The sequence below is a fragment of the Caretta caretta genome, chromosome 6, assembly GCF_965140235.1.
Source record: "Caretta caretta isolate rCarCar2 chromosome 6, rCarCar1.hap1, whole genome shotgun sequence".
Lineage (NCBI taxonomy): Eukaryota > Metazoa > Chordata > Testudines > Cheloniidae > Caretta > Caretta caretta.
Genome location: NC_134211.1, coordinates 10,192,788 through 10,204,919, shown reverse-complemented (window position 1 = coordinate 10,204,919; position 12,132 = coordinate 10,192,788). Strand labels below are relative to the sequence as shown.

Below are 12,132 nucleotides of genomic sequence, written 5' to 3'. Positions count from 1 at the left end.
GCTGCGCTGGGGCCTCCCTCGGCTGCTGGAGCTGGCGGCGCAGGCGCGGGGCCGGGCGCGGAGCGGGCGGGAGGCGACCCCGGGGAGGCACCAGCCGCGGGGCGGGAGGTCGCTGCCGGGGCGGAGGAAGCGGCCGGGGCCGGAGCCGAGCGCGGCGATGGCTGCAGCGGGGCCGGCGCAGGTAGGACGCGGGGCGGGGACTCCCCGGCCGGGCACTGGCTGGTCCTGGCTGGGGCCGAGGGGGGCCGGGACCGGGACCGGGGCCGGGGCCGGGGCCGGGACCGGGTCCCTCCCGCGCTAGTGACCCCGGGGCTGGGGGCTGCCGCACTCGGAGCGCTGGGGCCGGGGAGCGGCGCTGGGGGCCCCGGGCCGGGCGGACACGCGGAGTCGGGCCGAGGAGCCCCGAGGCGGCCGAGCCGGGGGCGGGAGCGGGGCCGAGCCCAGGCCTGGGGCGGAGGCGGGGACTCCGGCCGGGGGAGGAGCCTGGTCCCTGCCCTGGGATTCGGGCCCTTCCCAGCGCCCCGCCCCAGAGCCCCGTGGGGAGCCGAGGGCGACTCCTGTCGCCGGCCAGCAGGGCCCGAGTCCCCGGGGGGCTGTGCGGGGGGGTCTCCCTGGGTCACAGCTGCTGGGCTGGGGGTTCCCCGGGAGCCGCTGCCCTAGAACCCGCGTCCCCTGCTGAGAGCCCGGGCTGGGGCTGGCGCGGAGGGTGCTGAGTGTGTAACGCTTGTGCCAGCAGCTGCGGGTGGCGTTTGAGGACGTGGCTCTGTATTTCAGCCGGGAGGAGTGGGGGCTCTTGTCCCGGCCAGAGAAGCAGCTGTACCGGGACCAGATGCTGAGGAATTACCGGGCCCTCGTTTCCTTGGGTAAGGACCGATTTATCTCTACTCATAGCTGTCAAATGTCTGTGTTTCCTTGATGGCACCCCTGGCATGTGCCACCCGATGGCTGAGTAGTGTCAAATGACAGCCTCTTTCAGTTCGGCTTCCTGTTGAAGAACTCAGGGCTACAGAGCCTGGGGCTAATCTTAGTTGTAACTTGTTTACTTGCATTACCTACCTCACCTCAGTGTGGTACAGGGCTGGTTCCAAACAGCACATGAGCAAATAAGGGAGGAAGAAAACTCTTCTTGTGCTTGTAACAGCTCCCTACCTCCCCAAAAAGAATGAACATCATAAACTTAACAACCATGCAGTTGACCAATACTTGCATCCTAAGCAAAAGAACTGATAAGTCTGTGTAATGGTGACACCTGGTGACACCTGCCGTGTCTAAGTCCCCAAAGCAAATTGAGACGGGTCATAGACATTGCTGCTTTAGAGTATGAACTGAACTTGCCTGGTGAGAGACAGGAAGAAATTTCCTCTAAGGAAGGTTTATTTCATTACTCTCCTGCTTGAGATCTCCTGCGCTTTCCTCTCAAGCAGCATCCGAGATTGGGGCCCCATCATGCCAGGTGCTGTGCAGACGCACCTTGACTGAGATCGGGGTCCTGTTGTGCTGTTTAGCTGTTAGCACTCAAGAAAGAGAACTCGGAGTCATTGTGGATAGTTCTCTGAAAACATCCACTCAATGTGCAGCAGCAGTCGAAAAAGCAAACAGAATGTTGGGAATCATTAAGAAAGGGATAGATAATAAGACAGAAAATATCATTTTACCGCTCTAGAAATCCATGGGATGCCCATATCTTCAATACTATATGCAGATGTGGTCGCCCCATCTCAAAAAAGATATATTAGTGTTGGAAAAGGATCAGAAAAAGGCAACAAAAATGATTAGGGGTATGGAACGGCTTTCGTATGAGCAGAGATTAATAAGACTGGGACTTTTCAGCTTGGAAAAGAGACAGCTAAGGGGAGACTGAGGTCTATAAAATCATGACTGGTAGAGAAAGTAGGTAAGAAAGTGTTGTTTACTACTCATAACACAAGAACTAGGGGTCACGAAATCAAATGAGTAGGCAGCAGGTTTAAAACAAATAAAAGGAAGTATTTCTTCACACAATGCACAGTCAACCTGTGGAACTCCTTGTCAGAGACTGTTGTGGAGGCCAAGACTATAACGGGGTTCAAAAAAGAAGCAGATACATTCATGGAGGATAGGTCCATCAATGGCTATTAGCCAGGATGGGCAGGGATGGTGTCCCTCGCCTCTGTTTGCCAGAAGCTGTGAATGTGAATCCAGGAAATGGATCACTTGATGATTACCTGTTCTGTTCATTCCTTCTGGGGCACCTGGCACTGGCCACTGTCAGAAGCCAGGATACTGGGCTAGATGGACCTTTGGTCTGACCCAGTAGGGCCATTCTTTGGTCTGCACCAACATATAAATGAGTCCCTGTCCCCAAAACTTCAGTAATAAAACTGATTCTTTCCCCCCAAACAGGCTATTCAGGTTCCACACCAGATTTAATCCACAGAATTGAGGTAGAGGAGGCAGAGCTCTGGATCCAGGATGCCGAGGACTCCAGGGAAAGCTCGGGGCCTGAGAGCCCCTCCCGAGGTGAGTCGTCATAACCCAGTCCCTTGTGATTTATATACCTGCTAGCACAGGGCTCCTTCATGTAGAAGGCAAAGGCCAAGTGAGATCCACTGGCTGGGAGCAGAAGGGGACAAATGGAGACTGGGAATTAGGGGCCAGTGTTTATCTGGGAGGGGAATGAACCACTGGGAGAGCTCCCCACAGGACGCAATAGATTCTCCCTCACTGGAAGTCTGTCAGTGGAAATGGGGTGTGACTTTCTCAAAGCTTTGTTCTTCTTCAGCCAGGAGGTAGGAGTCACGGGGGAGAGATTCTTTGGCTGCGATAGACGGGAAGCCAGGCTGGATGGGCACAGTGAGCCTGTCTGGCCTTGATATCTATGACTCCTGGAAATCCTAGAAACATAGAATTAGAAGGCACCTCAGTAAGTCATCTAGTCCAATCAGTCCCCTGCACTGAAGCAGGACTAAGTATTATCGAGTCCATGCCTGACATGGTCTTAAAAACTTCCCATGATGGAGATTTCACAACCTCTCCAGGTAATTTATTCCAGTGCTTAACTACCCTTACAGTTTGGAAGTTTTTCCTAACCTCCAACCTAAATCTCCCTTGTTGCAATTTAAGCCCATTACTTCTTGTCCTGGCCACAGTGGATAAGAACAACAATTTATCACCCTCCTCTTTGTAACAACCTTTTACGTTCTTGAAGACTGTTATCACACCCTTTCTGCCCCCCCACCCCCACCCGTCTTCCCTTCTCCAAACTAAACAAACCAAATTTTTTTTCAATCTTACCTCATAGGTTATGTTTTCTAGACCTTTAGTAATTCTTGTTGCTCTCTTCTGATCCTCTCCAGCTTATCTACATCGTTTCTGAAGTGTGAGGCCCAGAACTGGACACAGTATTCCAGTTGAGGATTCACTTTGTTGACTCACTTAGTTTGTGATCCACTATAACCTCCGATGGTTTTCTGCAGTACTCCTTCCTAGGCAATCATTTCAATTCCGACCATTTCTCCATTTTGTCAAGATCATTTTAAATTCTAGTCCTGTCCTCTAAAGGGCTTGCAACCCCTCCCCAGCTTTAAATCATCCATAAACTTTATGAGTGCACTCTCCATGCCATTGTCTAAATCATTAATAAAGATACGGAATAGAACCGGACCCAGGACAGATCCCTTTGGGATCCCACTCAAGATACCCTTTCAGCTCATTAGAGAATGATAAGAACCACTCTCTCAGTGCAGTTTTCCAACCAGTTGCGAACCCACCTTACAGTAGCTTTGCCTCGGCTATATTTCTCTAGTTTATTTATGGGAAGGTCATGTAAGACAGTATCAAAAGCCTTGCTAAATTTGAGATGTGACATCTACTGCGTCCGCCCAGTCCAAAGCTTGTTACCCGTCAAAGAAGGATGTTAGGTTAGTTTGACATAATTTGTTATTGACAAATCCATGCTGACTGCTAGTTATTACTTTATGTCCTTCTAGGTGCTCACAAATAGAATGTTTGATTACTTGGTCTATAAATCCCTGAGTTGTCCTTATCCCGTTTCTATACCTAGGTACTATATTTGCCCTTTTCCCATCCTCAGGTCTCTCAACCATCCTCCACACATTCTTAGAGATAATCACTAATGGCTCAGAGATCTCTTCATCCAGTTCCTTAAGTATTCCAGGATGTATTTCATCAGTCCCTGCCAACTTGAAGACCTCTAACTTGTCTAAGTAATTCATAACTATTTTCCTCGCCTATTTTAGGCGCAGATCCTACCCCATTGACACTGATGTTGACTATGTTAATCAGCTGATCACAGCTAACTTTTTTGGTGAAAACTGAAACAAAAGAGGCATTTAACTGTTCGGCCATTGCTGCGTTTTCTCTTATTCTCTTTCCCTCCATTTAGGAATGGGCCTAGCCTGTCCTTGTTTTCCTCTGCCTTCCCATGTATTTGTAAAATGCTTTGTTTTTTCCCTTTATATTACTGCCTAGTTTAATTCGCTTTTTTGCCTTGGCCTTTCTAATTTTGTTCCGGTCATTGAAGATCTCCTGGTTAAGCCAGGGAGTCTTACTATCATACTTCCCATCTTTCCTACTCATTGGATACCTGTGACCTACGATGGGACCTAAAAATGATGGGGCCTCAAAGCTGTGACAGAAATGGATCAGAGATGGGGAGGTGATTATTAAGGGGCTTATTCCTTCACCCACTTACTTTCCTGGTCCTTCTCGCATGAACAGAGAGCAACAATACCCGAAGTCCAAAGGTGCAAACAATTCGATGTTTATTGGGGTGAACTTCCAGCAAGCATGATTCCAGTTTCCTTCCTTAGTGTCCCCCTTCCCAGCTCTGACACCACAGAGCCTTACACCTGTGTCCCTGTTCCCATTCCTGCCCTTAGCCAAACATGATTCCAGTTTCCCCATCCCCATTCCCTGTTCCCATTTCCCCCTTTAGCAAAACATTATTTCAATTTCCTTACCCCCATTCTCTGTTCCCATTTCCCCCCACCCACTTCCTGATTGACTGCAGACTATATAGTAAAACTTGAGTTCTGCTTAGCTATACCTAAACCAATCCTTTTCCTGAAATTTAACTCACCAATCCTAACATATTGTAACATGATTATGTAACCAATTATATCCCACCACCTTAATTAGTTTACACCCAGCAAAATTCATTATACAGCAGACAGAAACAATCACAGAACCAGACAGAGATTATACAGACAAACAATAGCAAAATGGGAACTATAATGACAGAACAATACAGAAGTGAGGATTTCACATCCCAGGAATTGATAAGTGAGTTCTTGCCAGACAGGATGCTATCAAACTAAGTTTCCTTTTACGTCTTCTAGGCACTTCCCTTTCTCTGGAGGTGATAGGCATTATCAGGACAGGATTGTATTCCTAACAGCCCAATAGCACCTTCTTTCAATGTGACTAGTTTGGAATGGGAGGATATGACCGGTCGCTTCCCAGCTTATGGCTGCCTCTGCTGCTTAGCCAAAGGCCTTAGCCTAAGAACAGGGCCTCAGACTGTCACAGTAAGAGAAGGACCTTACACTGGCAGACAGTGATTTTGATTCTTTCTTTTATACCTCTAACTAGCCAAGTGGTAAAAATACACCTAAATTCTTAGAGTATAGGCCTTTACAGACAGGCCTGAATATCTATATCCTAACAGTGATGAACTTGGAAGAGATGTGGGGTGGTGGATGTGATGGGTTGGATCACAGAAACCCCCTTGGGGTTGCCAACTGATGTGCCAAGGCTACTTCTGAACCTGCTTTCCCTGCCCTGGCAGCTTGGGACTTCAGTGCCCTACCTGGTTTGAGCCAGACCCGCTAGCCTGCTGCAAACCCAGACCCAGGTCTGAACCACGCCCCCTAACAGCTGTAGGCTTAAACTGAAAGCAGCTTAAGAAGTGTTCCTGTCAAGATTCCATACCACTATTAATGGTCCACACTTTGCATAATTACAATAGGCCCTCAGAGTTATATATTATATTTCTAGTTTCAGATACAAGAATGAGACATTCATACAAATAGGATAAACACATTCAGTAGATTAGAAGCTTTGTAATGATACCTTACAATGAGACCTTTTGCATGAAGCATGCCTCAGTTACATTATAGGCACACTCATTAGCATATTTTTATAAAATCATATAGAGTGCAATGTCACAGTGGATTTGAGAGATGCTGAGGGAAAGAGAGAGGTCTCTGTGATGGGGGAGCATATGGGGACTGCATTTCCCTGGTGGGTAGGACTTTGCAGCAGGATTCAAAACATCTTGTTTCGGTTCTAGAAGTGAGTCACTGGGACTCCCAGTTACCCCACCTGTGTAATGGAGAGAGCACTGGGGCTGTGAGAATAAAATATGTGCGTGTCAGTGGATCTGGCACTGGGGGGCAGACAAGCACCTGGGTAGAAAGACACTCCTACTGGTCCATAGACCACAACACTTTCTTCAAGGCTTTCCGCACCTCAGAAAATCATACCGAGCCCGGGGCATCCTAGACATTTTTCAGATGGGCTTCATGCCTCTGCCCCTCCTGACTCAAGTTGTGTGCGCTGGTGTTCTCTGGCTGGGCACCTGGATCCAGACATAGCTCAGACAGGCAAAAACCTGCTTGCAGCCTGGGAGAACATCCCCAAGTCACTGGCCCTTAGCAGAGAAGGCGCTGTCCTCTTCAGGTTCCCACCCCACCCCCTCTCTGCCACTTCACATCACACGTGACCTCTCCGACTGGAGAAACATGTCCCCGGCGAGCAAGGAGAAAGCTGGGAATGACTCAGGGCAGGATCAGTCATGTACGATAAGTGCGGAGGACGCCATTTTGTAGAGCAGGTCTCCAGTATTTGCAGCGTTTCACTGTAATGCTCTAAAACTGCCCCACGTGCCAGACACCTGCTGCTGGGGGCACGAACACACATGGGAGCCAGAGGAAATCATCCTGTGTAGCACGACTTGGAGTATCCTGGTGTATGGGCTGGGTATGAGGGAGAAGGTGGTGGGATGGCCTTTAACACATCCCCCTTTCCTCCTGCTCTCTCAGTGGCACAAAATCATTGTCACTTACATTGCTTCAGTGTCAATGCTTAGCACAGCCCTCAGCCTTAACATGGTCTGTGACCGTCTGTAGATCAAAGGCCTGCTGGGTGGCAGCCGTTCACCCCTTCCAGCTCAGCAGTGTCACTGATTGTCTTGTGACACAATACGGACCTGTTTTTCAGGTTACGTCACACAAACCCTGACTGAGTGGTAACCCCTCAAACCTCCCCCCAACCCTCTTGAGGTTTTAGTTTAGTTTTGCACAAAGAGTGAAACAGGCTCAGGGTAAATGACATCTTTAGAAGGAATTCCTTGAAAAGGACTCACTCCTGCACAGGAATAAGCTACGCTGATGTAAGCATCTTTATACCGGTCTCAATGTGTCCATGAGGGGATTGTAGATCCTAAGCTGGTTTCAAACTAATATAGTTTAAACAGAGCAAATACTGGGGAACAAGAGACGTACTGTCGCCTGTTTTACAGCACAGAACCAGCAACATGTAAATAAACCCCTCTGATGGAAATAAAACCAAAATCAGTGAAAACAAAACCCAGATCCTGTGTGTTAGCACTTGGAGCCCCTCGTTCTGGATGAGGGCCCCATTGTGCCAGACGCTGCCTGTATTCTGGGCAGGCTCCAATTTAAGCATCAAACAAGACCCAAGAGGTGCATGGCGCACGTGGGAACAGGTGCTAGGTGCTGCACAAACAACATAGGGTAGAACCACCCTGAGTCAGGCTGCAGATTTGTGTCAGCATTTCCTATCAGAAATTACGGAGCAGTTGTAGTAAATTTAGTAAACGTCACAGGTCACTAAATTTACTGTGGCTGCTCCATGATTTTTCACAAAACCTGTCCTCCTCCTCGCCCTGCCCAGGAACCCTCCAATACTGCAACCCTAACCGCAGGCTGATGCAGAGGCGTTGAGGCAGGCTGGAGAAGATATGAGTGGCAAGTCCATTCACTGAAGTTTGCCCCACCTCCCCCACCATCATGACTGGGGCGGGGGCAAATCTGAGTGGCACTGTAAGCCCGCAGGCCAGGTCTCAGTACCCAGAGCGAGGCTTTGGGTCCAGCCCTGTGGGACAGGAGCCACCATTGCTGGGTGAGGCACCCATCCAAAAAACAGTCACAGACAAATGGGGAAATCGCTCCATCCTTGAAATTTTTCCTTCCTTGACAAACCTGTAGCCTTAACTATGAGCTAACACTGGGATTGTCTCTGCTCTCTCCAGCAGGGCTCGGGATACTGGGGGGACCGAGGACACCGTCTGAGTGTGGGGAGAGTGCGGCAGGAACGCAGGATCCCACAGCCCACAAAAGGATCCATGCACAGGACGCAGTCCGTCCCCCGAATAAACTCAGCAAGAGACTCCCCATGGGCCAGTGTCCCTATCGCTGCTCTGACTGTGGCAAGAGCTTCAGACAGTCCTCAATCCTGAGAACACACTGGTTTATGCACACTGGGGAGCGGCCGCACCGCTGTGCTGACTGCGGGAAGGGCTTTGCACAGAGATCACACCTGAGAGCCCACCAGTGCACGCACACCGGGGAGCGACCGCACCGCTGTGCTGACTGCGGGAAGGGCTTTGCATGGAGCTCAAGCCTGAGAGCCCACCAGCGCACGCACACTGGGGAGCGACCGCACCACTGTGCTGACTGCGGGAAGAGGTTTTTCCGGAGCTCACACCTGAGAACACACCAGAGCACGCACACCGGGGAGCGACCGCACCGCTGTGCTGACTGCGGGAAGAGGTTTTCACGGAGCTCACACCTGAGAAGACACCAGCGCACGCACACCGGAGAGCGACCGCACCGCTGTGCTGACTGTGGGAAGGGCTTTGCATGGAGCTCAAGCCTGAGAGCCCACCAGCGCACACATCAAGGAGCAGCCGCACCATTGTAACGATTCTAGTAAGAACTTCACCAGAACCAGTGCACTGATCAAGCACCAGTGCACGCAGGCTGGGGGGAGGACATTCCGATGCATTGGCTGAAGCAGGAACTTTGCACGGGCCTCCTCCTTGCTATCACATCGGTTCATTCACAGCCGAGGGCGGCCATACAGCTGTGCTGGCTGGGGCAAGCACTTTGCTAGATTGGCCAACTTCTCAGCACCCGGTCATGCACCCCAATGCCCTTCTGCCACCTGCAGGGCCTCAAGGGCTTCTGGCAGTAAGTGGGCCTGACACAGCTCCAGCAGAGCAGATCAGGACATAGTCCTGTCCCCAGGATGCCCAGCAGAGAGATGGCGGGGAGGGGGCCAGGGAAGGGGACTTGGCTTAGCAGTGTGTGGAAGAGCAGACAGGTGGAGTGTATTTAGAGCAGATGGTCACAGCCTACTGCATTAGGTGGGATCCAACCAGGTCTCTCTCTTTCCATCCCACGCTCGCTCCCCCTCCCCCCACTCCCCCCCCCCCCCCTCAATGGGATGAAGATAGGATCTTCCCCCACACATCTACCTTGGTTCCAGCCAGAGGATTACTCTTGGATGACATCTAGAGGTGGGATTTGCAGTCCTGTCTCAGGATGGATTGGGCTGAGGGGCAGGACAACCTAGTGCAGGGCTGGGCAAACTTTTTGGCCTGAGGGCCACATCAGGGTGCAAAGCTGTATGGAGGGCTGGGTAGGGAAGTCTGTGCCTCCCTAAACAGCCGGGCCCCCGCCCCTGAGGGCCCCTCTCAAACCCCCAACCCATCCAGTGCCGAATGCTCCTTGTCCCCTGATCGCCTCCTCCCAGGACCCCCCGCCCCAACTGCCCCCCCCGGGACTCCACCCCCATCCAACCCCAGCTGCTCCCTTTCCCCTGACTGCACTGACCCCATCCACACCCCCAGCCCCTCACAGGCTCCCCAGGACTCCCATGCCTGTCCAACCCCCCCTCCCCATTCTCCGTCCCCTGACCGCTCCCAGAACCTCTGCCCCATCCAACCCCCCTGCTCCCTGCCCCCTTACCATGCCGCTCAGAGCAGCAGGACTAGCAGCCGCACCGCCCCGCCGGAGCCAACCATGCTGCCCATGCGGCTGCGGGGGAAGGGGGACAGCAGGGGGAGGGGCCGGGGGCTCGCCTCCCTGACCAGGGCCTCAAGGACCGGGCAGGACGGTCCCGCGGGCCAGATGTGGCCCACAGGCTGTAGTTTGCCCACCTCTGACCTAGTGTGTGTGATTGAAAGAAGACTCAGGAACTGCTCATGCTGTCTATTCTAAATAGAAATGTAACAAAGAAGAATTATGTACCTAATCTGTAACAGAGGTCTATCTAACCCAGTGTTTCTTTCCTATTAAATAAGCTGATGCATTCACACAGCATGTGGAGAAGCCAGTGTAAACAGTGTAACCAATCAAAATGTTCTCGGCCCCAACTGCCCATGAGGCCTGTGACTGGCAGGTGCACAGAGAGAGTTTCCCACTTATTTGTTTTCCCCCTGCCTTATTTGTCTGACTAGAGTCAGTTCTTGAGGCAACTCTGCCCCAAGAACTGACTCTAGTCAGAGAAATAAGGCAGGGGGAAAACACTGCTGCTGCAACAGCTCCCCACCTCCCCCAAAAGAATGAACATCGTAAATTTAACAACTGTATAACTGAACAATGCAAAAGAACTGGAATGTCTGTGTAACGGTGACACCTGCCATGACACGTTGTGGCCGATTTGCCTTAATGACATGCCTGAAACATTTCAACCACTGTAAGATGGCAAAGGAGCAAAGTTCCCTTCTTCCAAAGTCTTCCCCATGATTCTCCATACAATTTTGCAACCCCGATGTGGCCCTCTGGCCAAAAAGTTTGCCCAGCCCTGTGTCAGCAGAATGGGATATTTCTATGGAACATCTAGAGTTAACCTCAACAAGGCTTTAAACTCGGCCCCCACTGCAAAGTGAGAAGGGTTATAAAAGCTGCCGATTCAGAGTACAAGTGAGAGACAGGAAGAAATCTCCAATAAGGAAAATTAATTTCATTACTCTCCTCCTTGGGATCGCTTGTGCTTTCCTCTGTTTCAGATTGGACAGATTGGTGTCCTGTCATTCCACGTGCTGTGCCAACATATTAATGAGTCCCTGCCCCCAAAACTTTAGTAATAAAGCTTTCCCCCCAAACAGGCTCTTCAGGTTCCAAACCGGACTTAATTCACTGGATCGAGCTAGGGGAGGCAGAACTCCGGATCCGGGATGCCAAGGGCTCTCATTGGGAGCTACTACAGAAGCACATCATTACTGGGCACCCCAGGTTACAGGGCAGGCGGTGACATGCTCCCCCACCTCTCCTTACTAGTTTGGATTACACCCTGGATTGTGATTGTCTCATTGGACAGTAAGAATGGACACAGCTCATATCCTGGTTGGATGTTCCAAGATTCTGCCATGAGTATGGGTCATTTCCTGATTGGCCCAGGCCAGCTTTGCCCAGCAGCGTGACCAGGCTGCACCATCCAACAGAAATGGTATAAAATGTCCCATGTTGTTCGGCATGTCACTTCCTCAAGTCAAAATGTCTGTACGAAGGAGATGTGAGTGGGACCAGCAAAGCCTGGCCATAGAGAACACCACCTGCTGGGTAACAATTTTATTCTGATTGCTGACAAGCACCCTACTAACTCCCTGTTTTAAAGTCTGGTCTTGGGCAACCGCTGAGAAATCCACCCAGAGAACAGGCGTCTGGCTGGCACAGCACCTTGAGTGAATCGCCTGAATGAACTCCCTCTCCGTCTCTAGAACCAGTCACTGCAACGGTGAAGCTGAGCTAGAGAAGTCACCTCCATGCCAGCTCCAACAGATATGTAAAAAAAAAAGTCATTTTGCTATTTATTGGTTAATGAACCATATTTACACACTGGTTAATGAATTGACAGCATGGTTGTGTTAAGCGAACTGCTTCATATCTGAGTTAACATCCTCTGGGCGACTAAAATGTCTGATGTATAGAGGTGACTAGTAACGGCTGGCAGTGCGGGGAGGAATATGTAAAGGCTCTGGTGGTGTGCTGCAGGGTCAGGGCAGGTACTCAAGCGACAAAGGAGTTTTGATTTCTAGACCTACTTTTGATGTCATTGTGTCTGGTTGCCGCCCCCACCCTTCAGGGTGCCACCTGATATACT

The 12,132-nt window shown here is 50.9% G+C and overlaps 1 pseudogene; it reads left to right on the top strand.

Moving 5' to 3' along the window:
* Nucleotides 1-10: 10 nt before the first annotated feature.
* On the top strand, nucleotides 11-10,349 carry LOC142068411 (uncharacterized; annotated as a pseudogene).
* Nucleotides 10,350-12,132: the final 1,783 nt, after the last annotated feature.